Here is a 15,834-nt window from a genome sequence, read left to right as displayed (position 1 = left end):
TTTTTTATTCGATATAATTTATTTACATTTCAAATGATTTCCCCTTTTCTAGCCCCACACTCCCTGAAAGTCCCGTAAGCCCCCTTCTCTTCCCCTGTCCTCCACCCACCCCTTCCCACTTCCCCGTTCTGGTTTTGCCGAATACTGCTTTACTGAGTCTTTCCAGAACCAGGGGCCACTCCTCCTTTCTTCTTGTACCTCATTTGATGTGTGGATTATGTTTTGGGTATTCCAATTTTCTAGGTTAATATCCACTTATTAGTGAGTGCATACCATGATTCACCTTTTGAGTCTGGGTTACCTCACTTAGTATGATGTTCTCTAGCTCCATCCATTTGCCTAAGAATTTCATGAATTCATTGTTTCTAATGGCTGAATAGTACTCCATTGTGTAGATATACCACATTTTTTTGCATCCACTCTTCTGTTGAGGGATACCTGGGTTCTTTCCAGCATCTGGCAATTATAAATAGGGCTGCTATGAACATAGTAGAGCATGTATCCTTATTACATGGTGGGGAATCCTCTGGGTATATGCCCAGGAGTGGTATAGCAGGATCTTCTGGAAGTGAGGTGCCCAGTTTTCGGAGGAACCGCCAGACTGATTTCCAGAGTGGTTGTACCAATTTGCAACCCCACCAGCAGTGGAGGAGTGTTCCTCTTTCTCCACACCCTCTCCAACACCTGCTGTCTCCTGAATTTTTTTTTTTTTACAATGTGAAGTTTTTGGTTGTTGTTTTTATTTATTTTATTTTTATTTTTTATTTTTTTATTTTTATTTTTTGTTTTCTTTTGGGGGAAGCTTACAAGTGTGGAGAACAGATATAAAGGGAAGAAGGGAAGTGTGGTATTGGGCTCCATGATGTGAAATTCACAAAGAATCGCTAAAAAAATTTTTTTTAAAAAAAGAGTTTCCAAGAGAGGTTAAAAGTCATTGAATTTTGATTTTCTAGGGTTTTCTAGGGCCATGGCAGAGATGGAAAAGACCTGAGGTATTTTTGAGACTATTGAAACTGGTTTATTTTCTGTGTTATTATAAGCTGAGCAAACAGAAAATTCACACATTCTCTGCCTATTTCCGTGGTAACAGAAAGATATACTCAATGCATTGTTTGTGAGTTTCTCATCCAGTTGGAGGTAGGTGAAACCCCAATCTTCCCATCTCTAGCTCCAAAGTACTCTTGTCCTTGACCATGACTATTTGTTGGCTATTAGGGTCTTTGACTCTCTATTTTCACAGGTGTCTCAAGTGTGTTAATTGTTCTAAATTCTCTTTATTCTCATAATCATGTGATCAGTACATAGCTCTATTGTAGCAGAAAGTTAATTTTATTCCCATCACCAAAATGTAGCCACAGTCCGTTTTGGTTGCCTCATATTAGCTTTTATCTATAGGATGGATTGAGATGTCTTGTCAGTAAATATCCTTCCTTATAATTAAGTTGGTCACATTTAGCTGCATTAGAAGGAAGATTGTATAAAAGATAATCCTTCCCTACATTTATTCCTTAAAGGCTTTGGGGGAACCTTCAAGCCTCCTGTTACAAAATGCTTGTCCTTTTCCTTACCTGTTTAGTTTGGCTATCTCATGCCGATCTTCCAGAGTCATCTGCCTTGGTTCTTCTGACTCTCCTAGATTTTTTTTTTATTCGATATAATTTATTTACATTTCAAATGATTTCCCCTTTTCTAGCCCCCCCCAATCCCCGAAAGTCCCGTAAGCCCCCTTCTATTCCCCTGTCCTCCCTCCCACCCCTTCCCAGTTCCCCATTCTGGTTTTGCCAAATACTGTTTCACCGAGTCTTTCCAGAACCAGGGACCACTCCTGCTTTCTTCTTGTATCTCATTTGATGTGTGGATTATGTTTTGGGTATTCCAGTTTTCTAGGTTAATAACCACTTATTAGTGAGTGCATACCATGATTCACCTTTTGAGTCTGGGTTACCTCACTTAGTATGATGTTCTCTAGCTCCATCCATTTGCCTAAGAATTTCATGAATTCATTGTTTCTAATGGCTGAATAGTACTCCATTGTGTAGATATACCACATTTTTTGCATCCATTCTTCTGTTGAGGGATACCTGGGTTCTTTCCAGCATCTGGCAATTATAAATAGGGCTGCTATGAACATAGTAGAGCATGTATCCTTATTACATGGTGGGGAATCCTCTGGGTATATGCCCAGGAGTGGTATAGCAGGATCTTCTGGAAGTGAGGTGCCCAGTTTTCGGAGGAACCGCCAGACTGATTTCCAGAGTGGTTGTACCAATTTGCAACCCCACCAGCAGTGGAGGAGTGTTCCCCTTTTCTACACCCTCTCCAACACCTACTGTCTCCTGAAATTTTAATCTTAGCCATTCTGACTGGTGTAAGATGAAATCTTAGGGTTGTTTTGATTTGCATTTCCCTAATTGAGCATTTTTTAAGCTGTTTCTCCGCCATCCGAAGTTCTTCAGGTGAGAATTCTTTGTTTAACTCTGTACCCCATTTTTTAATAGGGTTGTTTGGTTTTCTGGAGTCTAACTTCTTGAGTTCTTTATATATATTGGATATTAGCCCTCTATCTGATGTAGGATTGGTGAAGATCTTTTCCCAATTTGTTGGTTGCCGATCTGTCCTCTTGATGGTGTCCTTTGCTTTACAGAAACTCTGTAACCTTATGAGGTCCCATTTGTCAATTCTTGCTCTTAGAGCATACACTATTGGTGTTCTGTTCATAAACTTTCTCCCTGTACCGATGTCCTCAAGGGTCTTCCCCAGTTTCTTTTCTATTAGCTTCAGAGTGTCTGGCTTTATGTGGAGGTCCTTGATCCATTTGGAGTTGAGCTTAGTACAAGGAGACAAGGATGGATCAATTCCCATTCTTCTGCATGCTGACCTCCAGTTGAACCAGCACCATTTGTTGAAAAGGCTATCTTTTTTTCCATTGGATGTTTTCAGCCTCTTTGTCGAGGATCAAGTGGCCATAGGTGTGTGGGTTCATTTCTGGATCTTCAATCCTGTTCCATTGATCTTCCTGCCTGTCACTGTACCAATACCATGCAGTTTTTAACACTATTGCTCTGTAGTATTGCTTGAGGTCAGGGATACTGATTCCCCCAGATTTTCTTTTGTTGCTGAGAATAGTTTTAGCTATCCTGGGTTTTTTGTTGTTCCAGATGAATTTGATAATTGCTCTTTCTAACTCTGTGAAGAATTGAGTTGGGATTTTGATGGGTATTGCATTGAATCTGTATATTGCTTTTGGCAAAATGGCCATTTTAACTATATTGATTCTACCGATCCATGAGCATGGGAGGTTTTCCCATTTTTTGAGGTCTTCTTCCATTTCCTTCTTCAGAAGGAAGATCTTGTCATACAGATCTTTCACATGTTTGGTAAGAGTCACCCCAAGATACTTTATACTGTTTGTGGCTATTGTGAAGGGGTCATTTCCCTAATTTCTTTCTCAGCCTGCTTATCCTTTGAGTATAGGAAGGCCACTGATTTGCTTGTGTTGATTTTATAACCTGCTACTTTGCTGAAGTTGTTTATCAGCTGTAGGAGCTCTCTAGTGGAGTTCTTTGGGTCACTTAGGTAGACGATCATGTCGTCTGCAAATAATGATAGTTTGACTTCTTCCTTTCCAATTTGTATCCCTTTGACCTCCTTATGTTGTCGAATTGCTCGAGCTAGTACCTCAAGTACAATATTGAAAAGATAAGGAGAAAGGGGGCAGCCTTGTCTGGTCCCTGATTTCAGTGGGATTGCTTCAAGTTTCTCTCCATTTAGTTTGATGCCGGCTACCGGTTTGCTGTATATTGCTTTTACTATGTTTACGTATGTGCCTTGAATTCCTGTTCTCTCCAAGACTTTAAGCATGAAAGGATGCTGAATTTTGTCAAATGCTTTTTCAGCATCCAATGAAATGACCATGTGGTTTTGTTCTTTGAGTTTTTTTATGTAGTGGATTGCATTGATGGATTTCCGTATATTGAACCAACCCTGCATTCCTGGGATAAAGCCTACATGATCCTGGTGGATGATCGTTTTGATGTGTTCTTGGATTCGGTTGGCAAGAATTTTATTGAGTATTTTTGCATCGATGTTCATAAGGGAAATTGGTCTGAAGTTCTCTTTCTTTGTTGGATCTTTGTGTGGCTTTGGTATCAGCATAATTGTGGCTTCGTAGAAGGAATTGGGTAGTGTTCCTTCTGTTTCTATTTTGTGGAATAGTTTGAAGAGTATTGGTGTTAACTCTTCTTTGAAGGTCTGATAGAATTCTGCACTGAAACCATCTGGTCCTGTGCTTTTTTTGGTTGGAAGACTTTCTATGACTCCTTCTATTTCTTTAGGCATTATGGGACTGTTTAGATGGTCTAGTTGGTCCTGATTTAATTTTGGTATTTGGTATCTGTCAAGGAAATTGTTCATTTCCTCCAGATTCTCCAGTTGTGTTGAGTACAGGCTCTTGTAGTAGGATCTGGTGATTTTTTGGATTTCCTCAGTTTCCGATGTTATATCTCCCTTTTCATTTCTAAGTTTGTTAATTTGGATACTTTCTCTGTGCCCTTTGGTCAGTCTGGCTAAGGGTTTATCTATCTTGTTGATTTTCTCAAAGAACCAGCTCCTGGTTTTGTTGATTTTTTTGTATGGTTTTCTTTGTTTCTACTTGATTGATTTCAGCCCTGAGTTTGATGATTTCCTGCCTTCTACTCCTCCTGGGTGAAATAGCATCTTTTTGTTCCAGGGCTTTCAGGTATGTCATTAAGCTGGTAATGTATGCTCTCTCCATTTTCTTTTTGGAGGCACTCAGGGCTATGAGTTTTCCTCTTAGCACTGCTTTCATTGTGTCCCATAGATTTGGGTATGTTGTGTTTTCATTTTCATTGTGTTCTAAAAAGTCTTTAATTTCTTTCTTTATTCCTTCCTTGACCAAGCTATCATTGAGTAGAATATTGTTCAGTTTCCACGTGTATGTGGGTTTTCTGTTGTTTCTGTTGCTATTGAAGACCACTTTTACTCCATAGTGATCTGATAGGAGGCATGGGATTAGTTCGATCTTCTTATATTTGTTGAGGTCTGTCTTGTGACCAATTATATGGTCGATTTTGGAGAAGGTACCATGAGGTGCTGAGAAAAAGGTATATTCTTTTGTTTTAGGATAGAATGTTCTATATATATCTGTTAAATCTAATTGGTCCAAAGCTTCAATTAGTTTCATTGTGTCCCTGTTTAGTTTCTGTTTTCCTGATCGGTCCATTGAGGAAAGTGCAGTGTTGAAGTCACCCACAATTATTGTGTTAGGTTCAATGTGTGCTTTGAGTTTTAATAAAGTTTCTTTTACGAAAGACGGTGCCCTTGCATTTGGAACATAGATGTTCAGAATTGAGAGTTCTTCTTGTTGTATTTTTCCTTTGAGCAGCAAGAAGTGTCCCTCAGAGTCTCTTTTGATGACTTTGGGTTGAAAGTCAATTTTATCTGATATTAAAATGGCTACTCCAGCTTGTTTCCTGAGACCATTTGCTTGTAAAATTGTCTTCCAGCCTTTTACTCTAAGGTAGTGTTTGTCTTTGACCCTGAGGTGTGTTTCCTGCAGCAAAATGTAGGGTCCTGTTTGCATATCCAGTCAGTTAGTCTGTGTCTTTTTATTGGGGCATTAAGTCCATTGGTGTTAAGAGATATTAAGGAATAGTGATTGTTACTTCCTATCATTTTTGACGTTATTTTTTAAATTTGATTGCTTAACTTCTTTTGGGTTTGATGAAAGGTTACTATCTTGCTTTTTCCAGGGTGAAGTTTCCCTCCTTGTATTGGTGTTTTCCTCCTATTATCCTTTGTAGGGCTGGGTTTGTGGATAGATATTGGGTAAACTTGGTTTTGTCATGAAATATCTTAGCTTCTTCATCTACGGTGATTGAGAGTTTTGCTGGATATAGTAGTTTTGGATGGCATTTGTGTTCTCTTAGAGTCTGCATGAGATCTGCCCAGGACCTTCTAGCCTTCATAGTCTAAGGTGAAAAGTCTGCTGTGATTCTGATAGGTCTTCCTTTATATGTTACTTGGCCTTTTTCTCTTACTGCCTTTAATATTCTTTCTTTGCTTAGAACATTTGGTGTTTTGATTATTATGTGACGGGAAGTATTTCTGTTCTGGTCCAGTCTGTTTGGAGTTCTGTAGGCTTCTTGTATATTCATGGGCATCTCTCTCTTTAGGTTAGGGAAGTTTTCTTCCATAATTTTATTGAAGATATTTGCTGGCCCTTTAAGTTGTAAATCTTCACTCTCATCTATGCCTATAATCCTTAGGTTTGGTCTTCTCATTGTGTCCTGGATTTCCTGGATATTTTGAGTTACAAGCCTTTTGCATTTTGCATTTTCTTTAACTGTTGAGTCCATGGTTTCTATGGAATCTTCAGCATCTGAGATTCTTTCTTCTATCTCTTGTATTCTGTTGTTGATATTTGCATCTCTGTCCCCTGATTTCTTCCCAAGGCTTTCTATCTCCAGAGTTGTCTCCCTTTGAGTTTTCTTAGTTGTTTCTACTTCTGATTTTAGATCCTGGATGGTTTTGCTTAGCTCCTTCACTTGCTTGTTTGTGCTTTCCTGTAATTCTTTAAGAGATTTTTGTGTTTCCTCTTTCATGACCTCAGCCTGTTGACCAAAGTTATCCTGTATTTCTTTAAGTGTTTTTTGCGTTTCCTCATTGTTGGCTTTTGTATTCTCCTGGATTTCTTTCAATGATTTTTGTGTTTCCCTTGCAAGGGCTTCTAACTTTTGATCCATTTTCTCCTGAATTTCTTTAAGTATGTCCTTCATGTGTTCCTGTACCAGCAGCATGACCAGTGATTTTAAATCCAAATCTTGTTTTACTGGTGTGATGGGGTATCCAGGACATGTTGGTAGAGGAGAATTGGGTTCAGATGTTGCCATATTGCCTTGATTTCTGTTAGTGACGTTCCTGCGTTTGCCTTTTGCCATCTAGTTCTCACTGGTGTTAGTTTGTCTTGTCAGTGCTGGACTCACCAGTGCAAGCTGCCCCTTCCCAGTTGGCCTCTGGTGCACAGCTTACCTCCTGCACTGCCTGTAGACAGGGTGCTGCTGCCCAGGCTGTTCAGATCCCGAAGCAGGCACCCGAAGGCTCCCGCTGGGGCCCGCTGGATTCACTGGAGCACACTGACTTCTCCCAGCTGGCCGCCCGGAAGCCCCTTTTGCCTCTTGCAGGACCTGGAGATGTGGTGCCGCAGCCCAGGTTGATCTGGATCCGGAAGCGGAGAGAGTTGAGCTGAGGGCTCCCGCCTGAGGCCTTGCCCCAGATTGTGTCTGTGGACCAGATGGAGCCCGTGTGCACCCCCAGGGAGCGCTGACGGTGTATGCTGCTGGGACCTCCCCTGTGTTCTGATCACTCCGCTGGGCAGCCGATCCCCCAACCGGGCTGGCGCACACAAGGTTAGCCTGGCCGCCCAGGCCCTGAGTCCATGCAATTGGGTCAGTCCTGTCAATTGGGTCTGCCAGGTGACCAGGATGGCGGGCGTCCGTGCTCGTGCTCCCCAAAAGCGCCGGGAGAGTCTGCTGTGCTAACAACCTCCTTGGCGGGTTGACACACAGATGGCCCACTAAGCCACCCAGTTCTTAGGGTCGGTCCTGGGCTTTTTGGGGCCTAGAACCCCGCTTTGTTAGCCTCAGGCTATGCCTGTTATGGCTCTGCTTGCCAGAGCTCTCTGTTGTCCTATAGGCAAAATGGCGGCGCGCTCGCAGGCCAGGGCAAAAAACCTCCTGGCTGGGTTGGCACCCCAATGCCCCCTCCCCCCCCCCAAACAGCCCAGGGCCTGGGTGCAGGCCAACGCCCATCAGGCTCAGACCCCCGCGGTGTTGGCCTCGGATTATGTTTGTGTACCTCAGTCTGTCCGATATCTCTGGAGTCTGGAACCAAGATGGAGGTGAACCTCTCCTGACTGGCGGGAGGCCTAGTTCTGAAGTGGCTTCCGTGCAGCGAAAGGTGCCACAAAACCGCAGCTGCTTGCAGCCCGGCTGGTCAGCGAAGGTCAGTGGTCGTGGGCGCAGGGACTAACTGGACGCTTTGTTGCCTTGGTTCCACTGCTGATGGCCCTTCAGCTGGACCAGCCACTGGTGCACTGCTGCCGCCACCGCCGCAGCCTCAACTTCCTTTTCTTCTTCCCTTCATCTTGTTTTTTTGAGACAGGGTTGCTCTGTGTAGCCCTGAGCATCCTGAATTCACTCTGTAGACCAGGCTGGCCTTGAGCCTAGCGATCTTCTGCCTGCCTTTGCCCCCTGAGTGCTGGGTCTAAAGGCACGAGTCACCACTGCCAGGCCTTGTTTAAAAAAACTTAAGCAAGAATACAAAGAAGTTACACTAAGTAATTTGTCAGCTATGGGAGCAGTCTTTTCTCTTTGTATACAAGAAAATGATGAAAAAAAAAAAACAATATGCCTTTATCTTAAGACTTTGTTGTAGTCTTCAAATTCAAGATAATGTGATTCTTCTCTTTCTGCGAATCAATTATTTTCTTGCTGCTGTGGTTATTTGAGACAAGGTCTCTCCATATAGCCCTGGTGTTTCTTGGAACTCAGGATTCTGCCTGTGACTCCCAGGGCTGCCTTATAGTTACCAACACCCAGTACTGGGAATTCTGGGGGATTTGGTCTCAGTTTTTGTAGGGATAAAGACAAAATTCAAAACCATGGAGATAGGAAACAAGCAGTGTATCACAGAATATCTCAACCTTTGGTTTTGTTTGCTTGTTTGTTTGTTTGATGTTTATTGGCATAGGTTCTCTGTATCTAAGCTTAGAGACTTTGAATCCTAGAATTCAAAATCTTTGTGCCTCTGCATCTCAAGAGCAGGTTTAGAGGCATTCACTGTCCCCTGCAGGAATGAACAGCTTTGAAAGTTAAGTGCCTTCACATTTATTCACTTGTCAGTGGAATTTGAAACACACCAGAACGTTGCCTTGCTTCAGGTTAAGTGTTTGAGCATGGGAAAATATTATTACATGCTCCTGTTGTGAGGTATCCACCAGGGAAGACTGCTCTGCCGTGGGGTTAAGCCATAGAAAATTTTTATTAGCTTTGTGGTGGTTGTGCTGGGTGTTCAGGATCCTAGTGTACCACTGAGCCTTTCTCAGGTTGAGCTTTTAAGCACAGAAGCCACATTCAGTTGACATAAACAGTAAGCCAGAAGTGAAACTAAGGAAGCCAAAAAGCAAGGTCAATACACTTAGGAACTTCCCCAGAATTATGGACTTCAATGGATGAAGTCTCCAGTTTTAGGAGGTGGCACTGTTTCCATGCTGGGTTCCAAAGCCTGAATGGTACTTCCATCATGGAGTCAGTTGTGCTAACACCTAGAGGCCTGTTAGATTTATATTATATTGTTTCCTGTGAGATCTTTACTCTTCTGTCCTGCAGTTGTGATGGACCTGGTAAGAAGGGAAGGGAATTTAGTACAGGGCTTGAGAGTCAGGTACTAGGGTGCTTATTTAATGTTTCTGGGCTAATAGTGGTGAGAGGCTGCTGAAACTTCCTAGGAAGTTTCTTCATCAGGTATTTGCAACATCTCCAGATCAAGGTTTGCTACCCACGGATTGCCATAGATCTATCAAAAGTCTAGCCACGTCTCTGTGCTCTTTCTAAATTATTGGGTCCAGCAAAAAATAATGCTGGGATCTCAAACTCTGGAAGTATAGATATTTTCCCCTCAAGAAAGAAAATCTGAATGATTTTCTTTCATAACAAACAACACATAACATAACAATGGACACAAGAGGTCTAAGGGTAAGTTGTCAGTTCATAGTAATTGTAACCTTTTCTGTGTTCAGAAAAACACTGACTCAATTCTGAAACAGTGCTAAGTTAGAAGCTTGATAACACTGTAGCTCCCAGGGAGGGTCACAGAACACAGAGACACAAACAGCTTTTAAGCATCTTGCATTCTCACATGAAGGTAGAAGGAAGCCATTAAAAGTAGGGATGCGTAGGGATGTTATTGATAATGGAATCTATTTCCTGGGAGGCCCAGCTCCTGACAGCAGCCAACTGTGATATGCTTGCTGCCTGAAATTCAAAAGTAACATCTTGATTTCCTTTACATCCCTTTGTTCCCACTTCCTTGTACTTTGCCTTTAAAAGACCCTTGTTGGGGGGGGGGGTTTGAGTCACCAATAACCTCAGCTGCATGGGAAGCTATACCTTTGGTATCCACAGGCACACTTACATACCGTATGCACATACCAACACAGATGCACACACAATTTAAAACATAAAACAACACTTGCTCCTCAACCAAGGAGTAAGACAGACTTTGTCTTCTTTCTCTCCCAGCTTGCAACCAGAGTTGCCACAAGTCCCGCAGCATGTGAGCCATTCTTTTTATCAACTTGTCCTCTTTTGTAATGAGCCAGACTGGTATCTGTGCACCCCGTGTTTTGCAGCCACTCCCTTATCTAGTCCCAAGGATCAGCATCTCCACTTAACAGATTAGAAAACTCAATCTTCAAGATAAAAACACTGTTCAGAGTCCCTTAGCTACTACATGGCTGAGGGCTTCCTGCTCTGAAGCTCTTAAATTCTGGTGCTTGGCAGGCTCTTGCTAAGGATTTGTTCACTCAACGAGCAAATATATGTACAGCAAGAATACTTAAAGAAAAAGTGGAGCGGGGAGTTGGTGACACCCCTTTACCTCTGGGAAGCAGATCTCTGAGTTTGACGCCAGCTTGATCTAAGGAGTGAGTTCTAAGATAGCCAATATTCTCAGAATAGGAGAGAGAGAGAGAGAGAGAGAGAGAGAGAGAGAGAGAGAGAGAGAGAGAGAGAGAGAGAGAGAGAGAAAATTATGGTAAACCTGGAGTCGATTCCCTCTATATCTGGTTCTAAGTAAGCTAACTGAAACAAATGCCTCTCATTTCTGCAAACAACTGTCCCCTTCTTAGCTTTCATGGTCCAATATTTTCTAGAAAGGAACAAAGACTGAACAGGTTGAGGCCCCTTAGGCCTTGCTTGGCCTGTTTTATTCAAATATTCTAGCAAGGACTCTTAGTCAATTTTGAGCTGCAGATCTATTTGGAAATCTTTGAAGACTTTTCAGTCTTTTAAGGTACACTTTAAAAAAAAAGTCCAGCTGCTTTTCAATAAACATTTCCAAAGCTTTGTTTCTTTGGTTGGTTGGTTTGGTTTTAGACAGGATCTCGCTGTGTAGCTCTGCCTGTCCTGGAACTCACTAAGTAGACTCAAAATCACAGAGATCTACCTGTGTTGGTACTGGGATTAAAGGTGTACACCACCATGTCCAAAGATATTGGACTTTTTCAAATGATTTCCCTGTGTATATTGAGATTGTCATGTGGTTTGGGCCTCAAGTTTTACATGTCCTATTCCATGAACTGATTTGCATATAGTGACCAACTCTTATATGCTGGGATGAAATCAACTTGGTCATGATGGTCTTTCTAATGTGTTCCTTTTTTCAGTACTGTATTGAAAATGTGTTTTTATTCATGAGGAAAACTGGTTCATCTCCCTTATTTAGTTGGATATCCAGTGTTTGTATTAGGGTAGTACTGGTTTCATTACAAGTTTGGTAGTGTCTTCCTTTTCTATTTTGTGGAACAGCTTGGGAAGTTCTGATGTCAGCTCTACCTTAAAGCTGATCATTTGCTTTCTGCAGTGCTGGCCTGGCTGCTGTGAGCTGCCTTGGTCTGCACTTGTCTTGAAATGTTTGCATTTCTCCACCAACTTTAGAAGACAAGGTTGATGGGAATAGCAATGTTGGCCAGTTGTACTTATATATTCCTCCCTGGTTTCCTGGCTTTCAGGATATGGATGAGAGATGTGATGCTATTCTGTTACATCCACCTTTGTAGACGACTTAGCACATCCCAGGACAGACAGTTCTGACATTGTGACTATGGCATGTCATGAATAGGCCATGTCTGTTTGAGGTTCTAAGTCCCTCTTGTATTTAGATATCCATTTTAGCTCCGAAATTTGGGACAGGGGGCTAGAGAGATGGTTCATATGGAGAGATGCTCTTCCAGAGGACCTGGGTTCAATTCCCAGCTCACAACTCCCTGCAACTCCAGGGACTCCAGCACCCTCACAGTGGCATCCATGCACATAAAATACCAACGCACATTTAATAAAAGTTTTAGGGGAAAAAAGCCTTTCCCTTACACTTTACCTCAGCTCTTTCTACTCTGTAGCTTCTTTTGCTTTATGTCTTGAATGTATCCCAGAGTTCTTAGAAATTTTGATTTTTAACTGTTACTTTTTTATACATGTGTTATTGTCTCCATCCTCTCCTCAACTGCCTCTAAAAGCAGTCCTTCTGCTTAGCCCTGCCACTGGATTGATGGTGCTTGATTCTTTGAGTGACTGGCCCTTTCAGTTTTGACACTTCTGTTTGGCTCTTTTCCAGACTTTCAATAACCTTCCTGGATTTTTCCACTGTGTTTTTAAAGGTCTCCTCCAAATTGCTGCCCACTTCACTTTCTTTGCTAACTGTCTTGTTTCAATCAAGACGTTCCTTCACCGGGGTTGTTTCTCTGGTGTTTGTTTTGCTTTGGCTCCTCCATGTGGCCACTGGTCCTTTATACAACTGGGACTCCAGAGCCTTCTCTGCCTTTTCAGCTCTCATTCCCTTTGATCTCTGATGCTGAGGGACCACGGAGCTTGTAGAGGTGTCTCAGTGGTTTATGTGCTCACATTGCAAGTCAGGAAACAGACAAAAGAGTGCAGACCCATTGCTCATTTTCTCCATTTTGTTTTCCTTCTGGATTCAAAAACATGGAAAGATGCAGTCGCTGTGCAGATGAGTGCACTGCAAGAGGTGTAGGCAGTGCACAGGAGACTGGGCCATCTCACGGTGCAGGGGGTACAGGCAGTGCACAGGAGACTGGGCCATCTCACACTGCAGCGGGTGCAGGATGTGCACAGAAGACTGGGCCATCTCACACTGCAGGGGGTGCAGGCAGTGTACAGGAGACTGGGCCATCTCACACTGCAAGGGGTGCAGGCAGTGCAGAGGGTTCTGGGCCATCTCACACTACTGGGGGTTCAGGCAGTGCACAGGAAACTGGTCCATCTCACACTGCAGGGGGTCCAAGCAGTGTACAGGAGACTGGGCCATCTCACACTGCAAGGGGTGCAAGCAGTGCACAGGAGACTGGGTCATCTCACACTGCAGGGGGTGCAGGCAGTGCACAGGAGACTGGGCCATCTTATGGAAGTTGGGAAGCGCCATGTAAAAAAATCCAGGATTTTATCAGACAAGTCAAGAGAGGACTTTTTTTTTCTTCGTGTATGGAACACTTTACAAATCTTCAGGTCATCCTTGTGCAGGGGCCCGGCTAATCTCTGTACTGTTCTACTTTTAGTACATGTGCAGATGCAGTGAGCACCAAAGGGAAGTTATTAAAAGCAACCATGACATTATTTCATCATATTCATATGGCAGTGGAAGGCAGGAGGGCTTGAAGCCAAGACTGGTTGGTAAATGCCTAAGTGTTTTACTGTTGTAAAGACATGCCATGACCACGGCAACTCTTACAAAGGAAAACAGTTCATTGTGACCTTGCTTACAGGTTCAGAGTTTAGTCCATTGTCACCAAGGTGGGAAGCATGGCTAAGGCAGGCAGACTGGAGAAGTAGCTGAGAGCTTGTCAAAGCGCTGTATCCAACCTATATCCCAGTGACACACTTCCCCCAACAAGGCCATAGATCCTAATCCTTCTAAATAGTGTTCCTGTAACTCCTTATCACTTGGCACAGTCTCTCACTAAACTGAGAGTTTGCTGCCTTGGAAAAACTAGCTATCCAAAGATCTCCCGCCTGTTTCTGGCTCCCCAAAACTGAGATCCAGGCATGTGTCCCATGTCCCCTTTTTCGTGGATCCTGGACATCTAAACTCATATCCTCGTGATTGCAGGGCAGGCACTTTACAAACTGACCTCTCTTCCATGTCCCTTTCACTAGGTTTTGATTAAGGTGTTTTCTGCCTGGGCCAACAGCCCACACACATTAAGGACTCTATGCTGAAGTTCTTTCTTCCTTAGCTGCTCTGAGCTTCTGACTCCTCTCCACTGCCCTCATGCCACACTTTACCAGAACCAATCTTAAAGGCTGGTATGGGCTCTGCTGGACACAGCCTCTTGGAGAGGCCAGTCACTAAAAAAAGAGAAAGTGACAAATATCCATACCCAGACACAACCCCAGTCCTAGCCAATACCCTGGCTGTACCTTCTCAAATGCCAGCACAGAGAATCTAGCCACGCCATGCCCAAGCAGAAAATGGACATACCAGTTTTGGGATGTCTTCTTCTTTTAGTGTGTGTGTGTGTGTGTGTGTGTGTGTGTATGTGTGTATGTGTGTATGTGTGTATGTATGTATGTATGTATATTAATTTACTTACTTGCTTACTTAATGTATGTGAGCACACTGTTGCTGTCTTCAGACACACCAGAAGAAGGCATTGGCTCCCATTACAGATTGCTGTGAACCACCTTGTAGTTACCAGGAATTGAACTCAAGAAGTCTCTCCATCTCTCACTCAGACATCTCTCCAACCCCCCAGTTTAGGATTTCTTAATCCACTAAGTTTCTACTAATGTGTCACCAAGAAAGGAAAACTGATACAAGTACGGGCTGGTGAGATGGCTCAGCAGGAAAGGTGCTTGCCGCCAAAGCTGATGACCTGAGTTTTGATCCCCAGAACCCACGTGATGGAAGGAGAGAACAAATCATGTGAGTCATCCTTTGAATTTCCTACATATGCAGTGATGAATGAGGACACACACACATACACAGACACAGACACACACACACACACACACACACACACACACACACACACACACACGAGGACACACACACACACACACAAACATGCAAACACAGACATATTTTATAGTGTTATCTTACTATTCCCCTTTGTTCTGGCTCTTTTTATTTAAGGAATGCAAAATATGCAAGAAAGGAAAGACTGCTGTGATTTCAGCTTGAGAGAAGAATCGAGAACCACCTGTGTTGGTCAAGTTTCTAGCACAGAAGTCGAGCCACCAGACTAGTACAGAACAAGGGACTGATTCCAGCAAACAGGCTTCACACACATATAGGACAGCCAAGGAGGTGCCAGTCAGAGGGTTTTAGGAAGAGTCACAAACTAATCCTCTTTGAGAACTGGCAGGAGGGACTGTTACAGTTTGCAGAAAAGTCTAAGGAGCCAATAGTACCCAGCTGCTCCCATGGGCTGGGAAAGCAAGCTAGAGATACAAGTTGTGAAGGCATGCTGGGCACGCATGCGGGCTACAGGGCATCTGCTCTGCGCCTGCTCTGTGCTCTGCAGCCAAGGACCTGGCTGGACAGAAAGGAGCCGCTTCTGCTGGTTGGTAATCAGCTGGTCTGTCAGGAAGAGGGAAAGTACGCTTAGCCACCACTTCTTATGGTAGACTATGGCCAATTCATTCCAATTCTGCATGATTTATTAAACTTCTCGATTTGTGTAACTCACAGTGCTTCTCTTTCATAGAGCTAACTCTTCATTCTATGATTCGCCTTTAACCAAAGCCAGTCCAGGCAGTGTAGCCAGGGTTTTCTTTCCGTCCTCTTCTTCCTCCTCTTCCTCCACCTCCTCCTCTTCCTCCTCCTCCTCCTCCTTTTTCTTCTTCCCCCTCTTCTTCTTCCTCCCACTCTTCCCCCCTCCTCCTCCTCGTTTTCTAGAGAGGGTTTCTCCATGTGAGCCCTAGGTACATTGGAACTCCCTCTGTAGACCAGGCTGGCCTCAAAGTCAGGAACAAATAGAGGCTCACCCACAATTCAAACATGGTGATTGTCTTAGTCTCC

General features: G+C 43.3%; 1 protein-coding gene, 1 non-coding gene and 1 pseudogene across 2 annotated transcripts in view; 1 reads left to right on the top strand and 2 right to left on the bottom strand.

Moving 5' to 3' along the window:
- Nucleotides 1-15,834, top strand: part of LOC127672155 (transmembrane protein 184C-like) — a 250,674-nt gene that overhangs the window by 12,568 nt on the left and 222,272 nt on the right. The gene's annotated exons all lie outside the window — the stretch shown is intronic.
- LOC127672158 (protein arginine N-methyltransferase 9-like) overlaps nucleotides 1-15,834 on the bottom strand; it is a 231,974-nt pseudogene that overhangs the window by 150,523 nt on the left and 65,617 nt on the right.
- LOC127672233 (U6 spliceosomal RNA) lies at nucleotides 13,290-13,393 on the bottom strand. Its single transcript, XR_007974891.1, has one exon. It is a non-coding gene; the product is annotated as a U6 spliceosomal RNA (small nuclear RNA).

The sequence above is a fragment of the Apodemus sylvaticus genome, chromosome 21, assembly GCF_947179515.1.
Source record: "Apodemus sylvaticus chromosome 21, mApoSyl1.1, whole genome shotgun sequence".
Taxonomy (NCBI): Eukaryota; Metazoa; Chordata; class Mammalia; order Rodentia; family Muridae; genus Apodemus; species Apodemus sylvaticus.
Note: the sequence above shows the minus strand (reverse complement) of the source record. Positions and strands in the feature narration are given on the sequence as shown.